The sequence below is a fragment of the Schistocerca americana genome, chromosome 2, assembly GCF_021461395.2.
Source record: "Schistocerca americana isolate TAMUIC-IGC-003095 chromosome 2, iqSchAmer2.1, whole genome shotgun sequence".
NCBI lineage: Eukaryota > Metazoa > Arthropoda > Insecta > Orthoptera > Acrididae > Schistocerca > Schistocerca americana.
Window position 1 is genome coordinate 577,175,534 of NC_060120.1, and position 16,819 is coordinate 577,192,352.

A 16,819-nucleotide genomic window follows, 5' to 3' on the forward strand; every position below is an offset into this window, starting at 1 on the left:
GTGTTTCCATGCATCTCTATCCGCTGCTGTCTTCTGCCCGTAGCTTTCCTGAGTACCTTATCCCAGCGACCAGATGGTCTCTCTGGTGGTCTTCGTTTTTTCTCTGGGACTCCACTCTAAAACTGATTTTGTCTATCTTCCATCCTTCGTTCGTGCAATATGTCCTGCCCACTGCCTGTTTGGAGTCTTAACCCGTTCTATAACATCTTTTACCCCTGTTATTGCTCGTATTTCTTCACTTTTCTGTCGATCTTTCTTAGTGAGACTAACATCGACCTTTCCATAGCTCAGTTCTAAGTTTCCTTTTGAAAAATTCATTTAAGTCCAAGTTTCACTCCCGTACGTTAAAACCGCTAGGACACACTGATGAAAAACTGTCTTCTTTAAGTAGACTGGCATGTTAGATTTCAAAATTGTTGCATTCCTTCCATAAGCCCTCCAAACCAGTTTAATTCGGCGAAAAATTTCAGGTTTCAAATCCCCTTTTGTGTCAATTAACTGCCCGAGATAAACGTATTCTGTAACATTGTTTAGGATGTTACCGTTCAGTGTTACTTTTCCTGCAGTTACCCACTTATTATTTTAAGCCCAACTTCCTGACAACGATCTATTAAGTCTTTTATAGAGGACTGCATTTCCATCTTACTGTTTAGCTAGGACCACTACATCGTCAGCAAATCTCAGGTTGGTGAGCCTTGTTCTGTTGTTCCATATAATTTTGGACATAGCCATCTCGAGAACTGCTATAAATAATTTCGGGGGTATAGGGCCGCCCTGCTTTACTCCTTTTCCAGTAGGAAATTCGCACTTGTTTTTGCCTATGTTGATAGATGCTACAGATGTATCATAAATGTTGCACAGTATGTTTATATGTTTTGTTTCCACTTCTCACTCGGCCAGTGTTTGTATGACTGCAATGTGGCTGACAGAATCAAAGACTTTTTCGAAGTCAATGAAGGGTATGCATTGTGGCATTTCATACTCATTAGCTCGACTAATTACCTCACGCAGTGTGTTTATATAGTCAATTTCACTGAAAACACTGCGGAATCCAGCTTGTTCTATGGGCTGTGCAATCTGCACTACCATTTTAATGCGATTTATCAGGACTTAAGTGAACACTTTATATATAACAGAAAGTAAGCTAATGGGGCGGTAGTTCTTCAGATCGTGAATATTTCCCTTCTTATGTAGTAAGATTATGTTTGCTTTGTTCCAGCAGGTTGGGATGCTGCCATTCTGTATACACGAAGTAAAGACTTTAGCCAGATGTTTCTCTGTTTCCTCCCCTGTAAGCTTGAGTATGTCAATTGTCAGACCATCATGACCCCCTGCTTTGCCATGCTGCATCTCGTTTATAGCTTTTCTTATTTCTTCGGGGAGGATTTTGGGGCTTCATAATCATATGCGTAAGATTTTCCTAGTGGTTCATGTGTTGGTTCATATAATTTACTATAGAAATTCTTTATATGCTTTAGAATTTCTTCCTTTTCCGTTATGCGCCCATTATCACCGTCAATTACTATGATTTAGTTTTTACCAATCATAAGCTTTCGTTTAGCTTTCTCGCAGTTCCTTTTATTCTCTAATGCTAATTTCTGGTGTTTTCATTGTATTTTTATGTCGGCTTTCATGTCCTTCCTTATACACTTACACAGTTCTGAATATTCTATCTTGTCACAAGAAGTTTTAATTTTCATCTCTCGTCTTTTTACAGGTAAAGTTTTGGTTTCCGCCCTTAACTTTCCTGGTTGCTTAGTAATGGTTGTCAGTCCACCTATTTGTGCTGCAGTTTCTATTATCGTTTCAGCTATATTTTCTTCTGCTGACTATTCTAATCTCACTCGAACGGCACACTGAAAATCCTTTTTCCTTTCGTTTAAATTATCCATATCTACAATTTCTTTTTTCTGTCTTACTAGTTTTCTTCCTTCTTGTTGAGTATTAATGTTTATTTTCGCTCTTACCAGTCTATGGTCGCTATCAGTATGAAATGATTTAAAAGTGAAACATCTTTGATTATTTTGGTGTGATCTGTGATGATAAAATCTATTTCATTGTGGGTCTCATGATTTGGGCTTCTCCATATGCATTTCCTGTTATGGTGTTTCTTAAAAAAGGTGTTCGTGATGAATAATTTATTCTCTTCCGCAATTTGAACTAGCCTTTCACCCCTTTCGTTCCTCTCATCGATTCCTTGGCAGTCTACTGAGACATCACCCTGTTTTTTGATACCAACCTTGGCATTTAAGTCCCCAAGTACCAGTTTATAGTGGCAGTCTCCTCCTTTGTTATGTGGATTCTTTACTTTTTGGTAAAATGCTTCTACTTCACTATCCGAATAGCTTGCTGTAGGAGCGTGTACTTGGACTATATGTAGTTTGTATCTTTTTGATATTTTAATATCAAGCCTTGCTAATCTACTTGATGTTCCTTCTGTTATACACTCCTGGAAATGGAAAAAAGAACACATTGAAACCGGTGTGTCAGACCCACCATACTTGCTCCGGACACTGCGAGAGGGCTGTACAAGCAATGATCACACGCACGGCACAGCGGACACACCAGGAACCGCGGTGTTGGCCGTCGAATGGCGCTAGCTGCGCAGCATTTGTGCACCGCCGCCGTCAGTGTCAGCCAGTTTGCCGTGGCATACGGAGCTCCATCGCAGTCTTTAACACTGGTAGCATGCCGCGACAGCGTGGACGTGAACCGTATGTGCAGTTGACGGACTTTGAGCGAGGGCGTATAGTGGGCATGCGGGAGGCCGGGTGGACGTACCGCCGAATTGCTCAACACGTGGGGCGTGAGGTCTCCACAGTACATCGATGTTGTCGCCAGTGGTCGGCGGAAGGTGCACGTGCCCGTCGACCTATGACCGGACCGCAGCGACGCACGGATGCACGCCAAGACCGTAGGATCCTACGCAGTGCCGTAGGGGACCACACCGCCACTTCCCAGCAAATTAGGGACACTGTTGCTCCTGGGGTATCGGCGAGGACCATTCGCAACCGTCTCCATGAAGCTGGGCTACGGTCCCGCACACCGTTAGGCCGTCTTCCGCTCACGCCCCAACATCGTGCAGCCCGCCTCCAGTGGTGTCGCGACAGGCGTGAATGGAGGGACGAATGGAGACGTGTCGTCTTCAGCGATGAGAGTTGCTTCTGCGTTGGTGCCAATGATGGTCGTATGCGTGTTTGGCGCCGTGCAGGTGAGCGCCACAATCAGGACTGCATACGACCAAGGCACACAGGGCCAACACCCGGCATCATGGTGTGGGGAGCGATCTCCTACACTGGCCGTACACCACTGGTGATCGTCGAGGGGACACTGAATAGTGCACGGTACATCCAAACCGTCAGCGAACCCATCGTTCTACCATTCCTAGACCGGCAAGGGAACTTGCTGTTCCAATAGGACAATGCACGTCCGCATGTATCCCGTGCCACCCAACGTGCTCTAGAAGGTGTAAGTCAACTGCCCTGGCCAGCAAGATCTCCGGATCTGTCCCCCATTGAGCATGTTTGGGACTGGATGAAGCGTCGTCTCACGCGGTCTGCACGTCCAGCACGAACGCTGGTCCAACTGAGGCGCCAGGTGGAAATGGCATGGCAAGCCGTTCCACAGGACTACATCCAGCGTCTCTACGATCGTCTCCATGGGAGAATAGCAGCCTGCATTGCTGCGAAAGGTGGATATACACTGTACTAGTGCCGACATTGTGCATGCTCTGTTGCCTGTGTCTATGTGCCTGTGGTTCTGTCAGTGTGATCATGTGATGTATCTGACCCCAGGAATGTGTCAATAAAGTTTCCCCTTCCTGGGACAATGAATTCACGGTGTTCTTATTTCAATTTCCAGGAGTGTATATTATATTATATATAGTCTTAAATACATTCAAGCCTCATTTTAAGCAAGGGAACCGACACAGCCACAAGGCCGTACGAAACTTCATCTAACACTTCCTGCAAGTAAAGAAACACAGCGTCCGCCTAAGCTCCGCTGCCTTCTACTTTCTGGATCTCATGAATGAACACACCATGCTGGATATCAAACGACCGGTGCTTACGGAAACCGTTGTGGAGCTATTGTGGTAAAGCGTACAGAGTTACCGTGTAAAAATAATTGAAGGAATGCACTTTTCTGTCTCAAGAACGAATGGTCTAATAAGCGAATAAACCATAAAAAACACTCATTCATTCCAGGGCTGGCATGAACTATTTCCCTTAGCATACACATATGTGGAATGGTTGTCCCCAGATGGAAGTGTGATGTTTGTTTATTCAATAGGCAATGTAACACCCTGCCTTGATGGCTTTTTATTATATAAACTTTAAAGTTTTACTCATTGCGGCTTAAGATATCTTCAGGTCAGATAAAAAGACGCAAATGAGAAGTAGTTACCACACAGAGCTCAAAATGTTACATTTACTGTAGAATAAATAAAGCTATAGACGTAACAAAATGTACTATGGACTAATGTGACTGAGGAACGACCTTAAAATATGACGCAATATTATAAAATGACTGTATGCCTAACACTAAAACTATAAGATGCTCTATACGAAAGCGTTTTTGCGCTGACGCAATCTAACGGCCACAGTTTGGTTTACTTACAGCGGTCTATGTCACAAAAAGTAGCTTGAATCCACGATGTTCTTGTACACTGGAATATTTGACGAGATACTGTGTAACGATGTCTTCTTAATATGTAAAATTTGCTTTCATGTACGTACATGTAATACTTTGTGCTCCGTAAGATAACTACTTCTCATATGTGTCTTTTTATCTGGCGAATTCTGAACGTGGCTTAAAGCGAAACGAGTAAAATTGTAAAGTTTATATAATAAAATTCTATGAAGACCGAATACTGCATTGTCTAATACAATATTATAATCACGGATTGTTTTAATGCCTTTACTGCATTTATTGACAATGGTACATGAAGGGTCAATGCGTCGCAAAATGTACCAATGGTTTGGAAATGACAGTTCTCATTTAAACTCTCAAGATTGTCCGTAGAAAATTGTACACTTCGTAGCCTTTTAACAGGTTTCAATGCTTGCAGCAGCTGTAATGCAAGTGTAAACATTTTTGAAGGTCTCGGTTCGAAGCTCATATGGAACACAGGGAGTCGCCTATGAGAGACGCACTCAGCTTCACTTGTCATGGGCGACCACTATGACCCTGTCCGCCTGCGCGAAACTGTTGTATAATTCGCTTATTGACAATTGCGATAACGGTTAGTTCCATGGCTTTTGAGTGTCATGTATGATTTGAATAAACCTATAAGAACAAACTGTGCTTTCTGTTACAGTCATCAATGAGCTAAATATCAATATTACCTGGAACACACTGGCAAAAAATATACTTCAGTTCCTATTCGTATTCAGAAGAAATGTGATGCAAATCTCTCTATGGCCATCCAGGCGTAGGTTCCCGTGATTTCCTTGAACCACTCCAGGTGAAAGTTGGCTGGTTGCTCCATTAAGGCCGCAGCAAATTTCCTTCACCGTCTTTGTGTAGCCAATCTCCAGCAACTTTGATCGTCGAGAAACAGTAATAGTACTGTCTCAAAATTTAATTTGTTAAACAGTAACATCGCGCGAAAATGCTTGGTAATTTGTTTCGTAGCGCTTGGAATCTTGAGTCACGCTGCTGCTCTATGGCATTTGGACAATTTATGAAAGATTTTAATAATTCTTAGTGTTATTCGTTAACATTCTGAACTTATAACTAATAGAACACAATGAAATACAATTTTGAAAAACAGTGACGAGAGATGGAAACGATCTTATCAGTAAGGGTATGAAGGAGCCCCTGGACTACTAATGAGCGGGGAAGATAAAAACTGCCGCAGTGTTGTGGCTAAGTTCCAAAAGTAAAAACCGCAGCTACTCATTGACAGAACCGCTTCAATGATTATAGGTTAAATATACGGTATTGAGTAATGAGTGAAGATGTTCCCATTGACAATCAAAATAACTTCATGAACCAGCGTCCTTACTATGCAATACACATTGGAGCCATTTATTTTTCTTTGGTTTTGAATTTTGATTCAAGAGTGGATACGATGTCACTGAAGATTATATTTTACCTTGTTCTGTTTTGAGAAATGTTAATTGAATATAGTACAGTACTTCTTGCAAATATACCGGAGCTTCAGTGGGTGGCGCATCAAAAAGAATCGTCAAGTAGAAAAGACAAGACTAGTGATTCAGTCAGCCTGACTTTGTGCGGTTTGTCACGGAAAATTCTTTTTCTGTTGGCAGGCACACAACAGCACCGGTGCAGAAACTATGCTGCTTACGTTATCGGAGATAACACACCGGTAGTTAGCCGCTTTCCAACGCATATTCACGGGGGACAACTACTCCCGTGACCTGTAGGCAGTCCCGTATATTGCTCGTAACCTAACAACGGGCAACAAATAAAAATTCCCTCGTGTATTGTCTGTCGGCCATCACACGTGTGGGTGCAGAGAAGGCGCTCCAGCTACGTGACACGCTGGGTTTTACGTTCGCAACCGGCTTACGGGGCAATTGCCGATCATTATTTGAAAATAAAATGTTGTTGGCGAATATGTGGTATGTTACACATGAAATCGTTACCACGATTTCAGTCTAGATTCATTGGTGGTTCCATTGTGTTCTTCTAAACAGTGGGCTAATAGTGTTGCGTACAAAACTACTCGGATGGACGATTATTCAAAAGGCTGAATTACAAATTAAAAGCACAAAATTCGCATAGCTCGTTTTCCGTGTTTCAGCTTCTTATTTGTGTTAGAACTATACAATATTTATTGCAGAGAAATAAAGAACTTCAAACTGACAGGAAAACAGTAGGTGATTTGATGCCGTTTGTTGACCCGAGAGAGTTACTTGTACTTAAAAAAAAAAAAAAAAAAAAAAAAAAAAAAAAAAAAAAAAAAAAAAAAAAAAAAAAACCGTTCCGCGCGGATGTAAGCAGCCCAAGACGAAGAAACCAGATGAGACGACAAGTTTCTAATGTATTCTTCATTGTAAGCCATACCTTCTCTCTTATGTAGTTTTCTTAATTCTGTTAAAAATGTTAGAACTTCCGGTTCCTTCACGTACATTACAAAAGTGTTTAGGTAGACCTAGGCGGTTGACAGTGTCAGAACATTTCTTATGCTATGTAATCTGAGCAGTTACGTTCTTCAGTGGCACAACAACAGAAAACGCTATCCGTCCCTGCAGTATCAGTAGTCGTTTTACGGTTGGTCAACTCATATGTCGTTCTGGGACGATTACGTTCAGTGCAACAGAATACACGTTACTTATCGACTGAAGCAAGAGAAAACAAAGTGCAAAGAGAGGCATTAAGTCACTTTTGAGGTGACTACGCAAAAAGTGGACTGAGAAAGCATCGCATAGACTGTCCCTGTAAAACTTCTAGTTGAAAGGTATAACGTAATGTTATTGACTACCAACGGATATTCTTTCAGCAAGGAGAATCTTAACAAATTAGACCATTAACAATAATGTATTAAAGGCTCCTCCTTTTTGCAAGAACACAATTTTGTTCTATTCCCCAAACTTGTTTGACAACATTCGCAGTATTTTTAATGGGCTTTTCTTTTATTGCTTCTGAAGGATATACATAAAAAATTTATGTGCGTTAGGAATATGGATATATTGGCATCAGAGTTACATTCTGTTGTTTAGATTAGAAACTTCAGCTAGAGTTTACATTTTGTTACATTTTGAGCACTCTATGTCTGTCAAATGAAGTCCGCCGCATTTCTATATTAATACAGCGTGTCATCTGCAAGTAGGGCTGTTAGGGCAACATCTGTATTGACTTTTTTGCCTAGAGCGTAATCTCAAAACTAGTTATTTAGGTAAAAATTTGGCGCATGCGTCATTTGCGTGTACCATAGGTATAGTTAGCTTGTTCTGAGCTGTACTTAGTACATGGCCACTAAGTGAGTTGTTGTTTCTTTTATATTTAAAGCGACCGGTGGCCGTCAATAAAATTTCCTTAGTTTTTCTTTTGGAGATGTATCTCCTACGATATGGCATTTATAGACCGTGTGGTATTTTTGTAACAACGTTTATTTTCGTTCTTTTCTAACCCACTGACACATTCTCATTTCGCTGGTGTGTTACACCTACCACACATTTACGTTAGAGATTTGCTGTTGGCAGTCATTTGTCTCGCTATTTTGTTTACCATTGTTAGCTGCGAAATTTGCATTGGTTCAGTTGTATTTTCATTTGTGCGCGCGTGTGGGTGTTTACGCTTTTTGTGTGTTGTGTGATAGTTCACTTACAATGTTCAATATTGTTCTGTTGCAACGTAATGTTTGATCATTGATGAGTTTTTTGCTCTGTGTAACATCGTTATGGATATGAAAATTTTCTCCTTTTGTTAATAAATGGTAATGGTGGTTAATGTACCTTAGGGTCTGTTTTAACGCTGGTAGGGCGGTTGTTATTTTCAACGAGGTGGTCTGCAAATGTGAGGAGTGTGCTATCACATTTCAGTGCTCTTAAATGTTCAGAGTTTCTTATCCTAAAACGTCTATATGTATGTCCCACATCCTGTGATTTGTAATGTTTGGAGGTTAAATGATATCTACCTGCTTTGCCGCACTTATCTGAGATTGTGTTGTGTGTCTGTCATCTTTTCTGTTGTGTATTACTCGTGTTGTATGCCTCACGTATTCCTTGTTTTCTCATAATGTTTACTACTCTGTGGGTTACTTTGCCGTCAAATGTCAATGTGTGCCATGTGTTGGTGTACCTTTTATGTCGTTCTCCGCTTTATAATTTGCTGTTTTATGGTCCTGTCATATTGTTGTGGGTGTATTGTATCAGCTGCGTTTTTATTTGAAGGTTTAATTTTTTACTGTCTCTAGTTTGCAACAAAATAATGGCAGTTCGAATACCGGTCGAAGTCTTATGATGCTGAATCCACTAACTAATGCGAGCGAAGTGACACATTGGCAATCACATTAGATTCGTACTTGGTAGGACCACGGTTCAAGTCCCCGTCCGGCCATCCACATTAAGGCTCTCCTTTGTTTGCATAAATCGATTACAGAAGATGCAGTGATTATTCATTTGTCTAGAACCCGACTTATTACGTTCTACATCCTCGTCAGTTCTACATTTGTATTCTATTTCTATTGAGTCTGTCTAGACTGAACGTCAAATTCTAATAGTCCATTTTCGGTTATGCGATTGCAAAATATTATTCACTTCTATCATTTTATGACAGCGAGAATGTTCTTTATTCGTTATCAATCTTAGATGGTACCTAGATTGACGCAGCATTTACCTGACATACCGGCATTTCGACTTCACTACAAATCGTGGACGGCGTACACTCAACATTTAAAATAAAATACTACTCTATATTGCTAGTAACCGATCAGCGAAGGATTTTATCTTCTCGTTATTTAATTTTCATCATTGTTTGTGAAATAACAACCAATATCCGCAGAAAAAATGACCTCTCGTATCCCATTTCAAAGTATCAGTGTTTAACTTGTGTTAGGTGCTTGGACTATCACGGCAGTATCAGAAGAAGAGCATTTCATGAGTCAAAGAAACAGTACATATTCGTAATATTTATAAAACTACAATTATCTTGATTGTGTTACCATGGGTGTTCATGTAAACGTCTTTTTGCATTTCCCAGCGACTTACTACACGCTAAGCTTTTCCTGTCAGTTAAGTGACGTACACATCAGTGGTGGTTTTTTTCCTTGAAAAATATCAGGGTGGGTCATGAATCCGTATGTGTGGGTGGACAGATTCTCAGCTCGGAGAAAGACTAAAGCGCGCTACATCTCATACGATGTTTCATAATAAAACAATTTCGCTTTTAAAGTAAACTTCGCTCTAAGGCTTTTAATGTTTTAATTTACCAGAAAATTTCATTCGAATTTCATACTGCGAAGAAGAGCTATGTTGGTTGAAACACAAAAGTCACTAAAGAGGTCTCAGAAAGTACTGTTCGAAAATGAAAATCAGTGCCGAACGGAAAGCAATACGTAACGGGGGCAACTTACCTATTTTAGGATGTTTGTAGGTACAATAAACATGAAAATGAAGTCACACGGAGAAAATAGTAGAAATGGTGTGTACTGTATATTTCTTCGTATTTGTGGTGACACGTAGTTCACATAAAGCCAGATTGGCTGAACAGTTATCTCTATTCATTTCGAAACTGGGATGTATTTTTTGGTATTTGTATTTTGAAAGTAGACTCCAAGCAAGTAATGATATCTGCTGATTTGCACTAGCATGGAACGATAGTAAAGCTTGTAGCGTCAGTAGCTCAGTTATAGTATTGTAACACTTTGAGTATTGGTATTTACCTTATATGTTTTAAATAGCAATGTCTGCATCCTATCGTAGTGATACTGTTATTCAGCGACCATAGCCTAGTGACGGTCAAGATTTAATTTAATGCTGTCTGAACAGTGTCATTGTAGTTCACTTCACCGCGTATTAGAAACTTAAAAAAATAATCGAGAGAAGAAAGTAAGGCGCAATATTTTGAAGGCAGATGATCTATGTTGAACTCGCAGTAGAGAATCTACCAGTCGTCTATTGATTTGACTTGTTTCCTTCTTATGGCTTTTCACCACCATAAACTCCAAAAATATTCGCCTCTTTGTGCCCTCTTACGGTCCAGAATCCTTATCTTGATAACTTAAACAATATTTCTTTTGTATATATCGGCCGGCCGGAGTGACCGTGCTGTTCTAGGCTACAGTCTGGAGCCGAGCGACCGCTACGGTCGCAGGTTCGAATCCTGCCTCGGGCATGGATGTGTGTGATGTCCTTAGGTTAGTTAGGTTTAATTAGTTCTAAGTTCTAGGCGACTGATGACCTCAGAAGTTAAGTCGCATAGTGCTCAGAGTCATTTGACCCTTTTTTTGTATATATCGCGCTGTATATGGTAAGTAAAATAAGACATTTATGACTGTAATGACATTTCAAAGCAATGACGATGGTTTTACGAATGGAAGCGTTTGGCTTAAACTGTCTGATTCAGAACAGCAAATTCAGCCGTTATTCACGTGAAATACTTTACTGTGAATTAGAGTTATTTGAGGTGATACATTCTTGCCTTCCTCCACATAGTCTATTACTGAGGGGATCTAGAGTTTAATTTGCAGTCGGATGTTTATTTCTTCACACATACACAAGACTTGCCAAAGATGTAAGTCACATAAAATACTAAAAAATCTCTAGGAGCAAATGGACACAGAACCCAAGACCTTGAACCAGCTTTAGATGAAAAGCTTTACATTCACTCGATTACACCACACTTCACACTGTATTATTGTTTACATCGTTATTCCTTACTGAGGCGCAATAAACGTAATAACTCATAATTAATGTTTTTACTTTCTTTTTTTCCCAATTGCTTTTTATTTCTTCTGCGAATGTTTTCCCATACTTTCTCGTGTGCAGCGTCTATTTAATCTATTTCGTATAAACCACAAACTACCACTTATTATTTTGAATTAGTTATATCGAGTATAATGCCTTCTGTAAAGCGTATTTCTCTTTCAGTTTTAAGTAGTCGGTACTTCCTACATTTCATTGAAAAGGAATTGGTGAGAATTTGCTTCGGCTAGAATTTTTCATTCTTGTAAATTGTTATTAAATTTCAGTCGCCTCGTTATAAAAGCGTCTGTTATTTTCTAGAATGATGGTGCATTTCAGAGGATTTTCTATTCGTCCGGACATACCAAAAAAAATTTTCAAATGACTTTTCCGCCTTGTCTGATTTTTAATCTTCAGCTAACGAGGTGTCTCTAATGGTGGACGTCTGTGCTATACTGCCTCTCCTGCCCTGCAATTTTTTTAAGCCTACTGTGCCTTCTTTATTGAGCGGAAATCGACACACACACCATCACTCGCCTTTCTGCTTATATGAAGTCAAAAACAACAAAATGACGGTTGCAGGCAGGAGAGGCAGAACGACACACAAGCAGACCTCACATACTTATAAAATACTTATGCAAAATTTACATTTGATAATGAGAACAAATTCTCATAACGCGTCGTACTAGATAAGAAAAATTGCAACTGACGCAGTGTTTCATTGTTTAGATATGAAAGACATAGTTGCTGGTTTTCAAAAAACATCGAGTACGATCGATGAAATTAAGAAATAAATAAGTTTATGTCATTATCTGGTGTGCAACGACTGACAGCAGACAATCATGCTCTCTCTCTCTGATATACATGGTTTGTAATTCCACATAATGATGATTATTTTTATAAAGCAGCTACTATTTACGAAGTACTGTAAAACTTGCCTCTGCTATTGGTACTTCTCAAAGATTTTAGGTCCTATTCCACATGGTCTGAAAATGCCATTCGAAGCCGTTCCGACGTTATCCTTTCTACCGCCAATGACACACATGTCGCGCGCCCTACACTCAAATCCATCGAGCCATCCATGTGACTTGCTGTGACCTCATTCTACTCCGTTCACAATACTATCTATTTCAGGATCATATGACTCCATCTTCTAGCACAAGGGATCTTTAGCAGCTGCCTGGAGTCATATGACCTAGAAATCGATAGCATTTTAGGACTAACATGCACTCGACGGCGAAAGTCAGTTTCTGAAGATCGATTTTTGTCCAGGGCAATGGTGTATCTGGTGTACAAGATTGCTTGCATTTTTAAAATTGTTCGTTTGTTACATGAATAACCCGTCCATCTCATATTATTCTGTGACATAGCGTATAAATTTACTGATGAGATTCACGTGTCCTACTACGTGTACTATAAACTGCTGTAGACTGTATTTTCAGATAACGTAATAATATTCTAAATTTTTACTTATTTACTTAGAATACATGTTATAAACAGTCAGAAAGTCCCAGAACTGTTTTTAACATAAAAGTTCTTGTAAGAAACATATTCAGATATGAAGATGGTTCGTGTGAAACCGAAACTGGTTACAATCTTAAAACCACAGGAACTTCAGACGCACGACAGAATCTGTTGTACGAACCATGATTGCGAAATTTCTTGGCAATGTTGATAGTTTTCACATTAGGTCTGTCTATATGCAACCGAATAAAACAAATTTAACTATGCCACACGTGTTACGCCTTTATTTTTTTGAAAAGTCTCATCAGTGGCCTGATATATTCTTATATATTAACGTGTACGTTATTTTGCTTTACATACTATAAACTGATGTAGACTGTATTTTCAGGTGAAAAACAGTTCTAGCGCTTTCTGTGTTTTTGTAGCGTAATAATATTCCAAATTTTTTCTTATTTACTTGGAATACAGGTTATAAACAGTCAGAAAGTCACAGAACTGTTTTTAACGTAAAAGTACAGTGTTAAGTACGTAAAACAAAAAATATATAGAACTGGTTTCTTTTGTGTCTGTTGATCTCTATTTTTATTTCAATATGACGCTCTGGCCAACGCCACCCAGCTTTAGATCTATTCAAAAACAAGCATAAATCACAATTGTGTTCTAATTCTGTGTTTACAAAAACTAAAAAACTTTTAATGTACTTACAATACAAGTTGTATCACACCTCGTAGTTACAGAGTAACGCATCCTAACGGAGTAATCAAATCAGTGTCATATTCTAAAACCATAGTTGCATCAGCCAGTTTATATTAAAACTCGAAAAGAAATTTGATATGTGCAAAACGCCTGTAGCGTTAAAGAATTCCCTCTGCACGCAATGCTGAATCAATTCATACATAAAACTTTGCAAAACGTTATACATAAAACGTTATTGAGAATTGCCTAGCTTTAAAAACCTACTCAATAAAAAAATATTAAAAATTTTTAATAGAAACTTGTTTAGTGCAAAACTCTTGTAGCATTAAAGAGTGCCCTCTATACGCACTAACAAATATAAAATCCAATACTGAAATAATTGATACATAAAATATTCCAAGCCAGTATGCACAAAACATTAAAGAAGATTTCCAAGCTTTCCTCTTCAAGATTTTGTGTTTAACGCTTTAGAATATTTTATAAATGACACAATTCAGTACTGTATTTTAGATCCGTCAGTAAGGGTACAGGGCATTTTGTAACGCTACAAGTGTTCTGCAGCAATCGAATTTCCTTAAAAATTCTACTATAACGCGACTGCATGCAGCTATGATTGTAGCATATGAGTGAGACCTAATTGTTCCGTTATGACAGGCTCCTCTGTAGATACAACGCGCGAAAGTTTTACGACTTTTATATTGTAATTAGAATAAAGTTTTTTAGTTTCTGTGAACACGTGATTAGAATACAATCGTAATTTGGTTTTATTGTTTAACAGATATGAATATGGGACGGATTCGACATCTATGTCTTCATGTACATTTACATACATACTCCGCAAGCCACCTTACTTTGCGTGGCGGAGGGTATCTTGTACCACTGTTAGTCATTTCCTATTTTGTTCCACTCGCAGATAGAGCGAAGGGAAAACGACTGTATAAATGCACCCAAAACCGGTCGTTACAAAATGAAATTTAGGATAGACAGACAGAAAAATCGACAACTTTGCATAAATAAGGATCGCGGATAACTCCCTGTGACAAATATGCTCCGTTTGATAAAATAATAAAAACATAAATATGGATACGTTACAGGCCACTGGTGCTGCTTACAAAAATTGTAGGCGAAAAGCATATGGGTTGACAAAATTGGTTTTATTGAGCTGCGTGTAGACGGACCTGACGTGAAAATGTGAACGTTATAAGCCGGCCGGTGTGGCCGAGCGGTTCTAGGCGCTTCAGTCTGGAACCGCAAGACCGTTACGGTAGCAGGTTCGAATCCTGCCTCGGGCATGGATGTGTGTGATGTCCTTAGGTTAGTTAGGTTTAAGTACTTCTAAGTTCTAGGGGACTGATGACCTCAGATGTTAAGTTCCATAGTGCTCAAAGCCATTTGAACAATTTTAGAACGTAATAACGTAACATACCATGCAATTGAAAAGGACAGCAAAAGTGAGTGAAGAGCAAATATGTCAATGTTTGTGAAGGATTTATAGAATAAAAATCCGTTTGCATTGCCAATAATTTCTTAATGTATTGCACGACCGGATTAAAAAAAAAAAATGGTTCAAATTGCTCTGAGCACTATGGGACTTAACTTCTGAGGTCATCAGGCCCCTAGATCTTAGAACTACTTAAACCTAACTAACCTAAGGCCAGCACACACGTCCATGCCCGAGGCAGGATTAGAACCTGCGACCGTAGCGGACACGCGGTTCCAGACTATAGCGCCTAGAACCGCACGGCCACCCAGGCCGGCACCGGATTCGAAGCATAAAGCTTCATCTTCAAATAATTATGAGAAACTATATTTTATTTTCTGGGCATCCGCTACCGTTGAGAGGCATGATATCAGGAAGAATTCCGATAACAGCTGGCAGTTTATTGAAACGCAACCGGTTTCGCGGCATAAAGCTGCATCATTGGGTGCAACGACCTCCAGACGCCATAGGCATACACGCATCGCTCCTAGTAAAAAATTTACTATTCAGTGAATAACGTCAGTACCATGGCGAACGGCAGGTAGCCCGAATATGCGGCTTTAGGCCGAAAAATATGTCGTGCTAGCGCAATTCTTCGTAAAATCGTGCAAATAATTATGGGAAAGCAAAGGTGTGGCGGCCGGGTCAATCAGTCATGGGGGTCGCACCCACGTCAAACAAACACGTGAGAGCGTCAGGCAGCAACCACAGCTCGCGACTGGATAACACGACACGGAAATGTGGTTGCCGGTCCGCGTTTGTTTAAGATGATTGTGACCCCCATGACTGACTGACCCGATCACTGCACGTTTATGTTCCCAAATTATTTCATGGCACCTGAAGATGAAGCTTTACTGTTCGAAACCGTTCGTGGAATAAATTAAGAAGTTACTAGCAACTGAAGCAGATTTTTGTTATATAGACAAGTTCCTAGGTTGCGGATGTTAATTCGATCAGATATTTTTTTGCGAAGGATGAAAATGCGGTGGACGCTACATTTGTTTGGCAAGGGCGGGTGTGTACGCGAGAGCCGGAGTGGTGGCTGGCGGTCGGCGAACCGCGGGCCTCGCGAGCTCCCCCCGCCCCGCGTGCTGCCCCTCCCCCCTCCCTGCTCCCTCCAGAGGCCGCAGCACGGGACGCGCCGGCGGCGACGCGCAGTAAGCCCTGCACTACCGCACTAGCCGCAGACGACCATGGCTGCCCGGCAGGACTATCTGCGCCTCTTCGGTAAGTCTCCGCGCTGCCGCCACGTGCTCCCACCGAGGCGCTAGGCGCGACGCCGCCGACTCGGTACACACGACAGGTGCTTACCTCTCACGTAGTTCCACGCCTCGCTACGCACATCACTGATCCTGGAAGGTGACGCACTGCCACGAATTCACTTCACAATCACTCTGGAGCTATCACTGACTGCGGCCGCGCGGTCGTCGCCCTCCGACGCGGCGACGTCTCCTCTCGGGGGAAGACATCCCATCGCAGCGAGTCGCGGAGCGGCCCGGCCGCGGCGGCGATCGGTCCTGCGACCTCCCGCCTCCGAACCCGGGGAAAAACTAGGCCCAGCTGGGCACGAGAAGAGAGATTGTTGGCCACTATCATCCCCCACTCCGGCCTTGCGGCGGTGATTATCGCGGGCGCGCGCGCTCGTTCGCCTCGGCGCGGGCTGCCTGCCGATAGCGGGCCCGCACCGCAGCGCACCGCAGCGGGTGCAGCCCGGCGAGCCTCACGTACGACAGCGTCCCGCCACCGGCCGCGGCCGCCGCTCCCGCCGCAGGCAGCATTTATCTGCCGCGATAAGCGGCTTTACTTC

The 16,819-nt window shown here is 41.2% G+C and overlaps 1 protein-coding gene across 3 annotated transcripts in view; it reads right to left on the reverse strand.

Annotated features, from left to right (window-relative positions):
- The window catches only part of LOC124595141, a 259,333-nt gene extending 242,714 nt beyond the window's left edge, over positions 1-16,619 (reverse strand). The window contains exon 1 of one of the 3 annotated variants that reach the window (XM_047133742.1): positions 16,324-16,619. The gene's annotated coding sequence lies outside the window, so the exon portion shown is untranslated. The remainder of the gene's footprint in view (positions 1-16,323) is intronic. The other 2 variants (XM_047133743.1, XM_047133741.1) reach the window with 2 other exon arrangements.
- Positions 16,620-16,819: the final 200 nt, after the last annotated feature.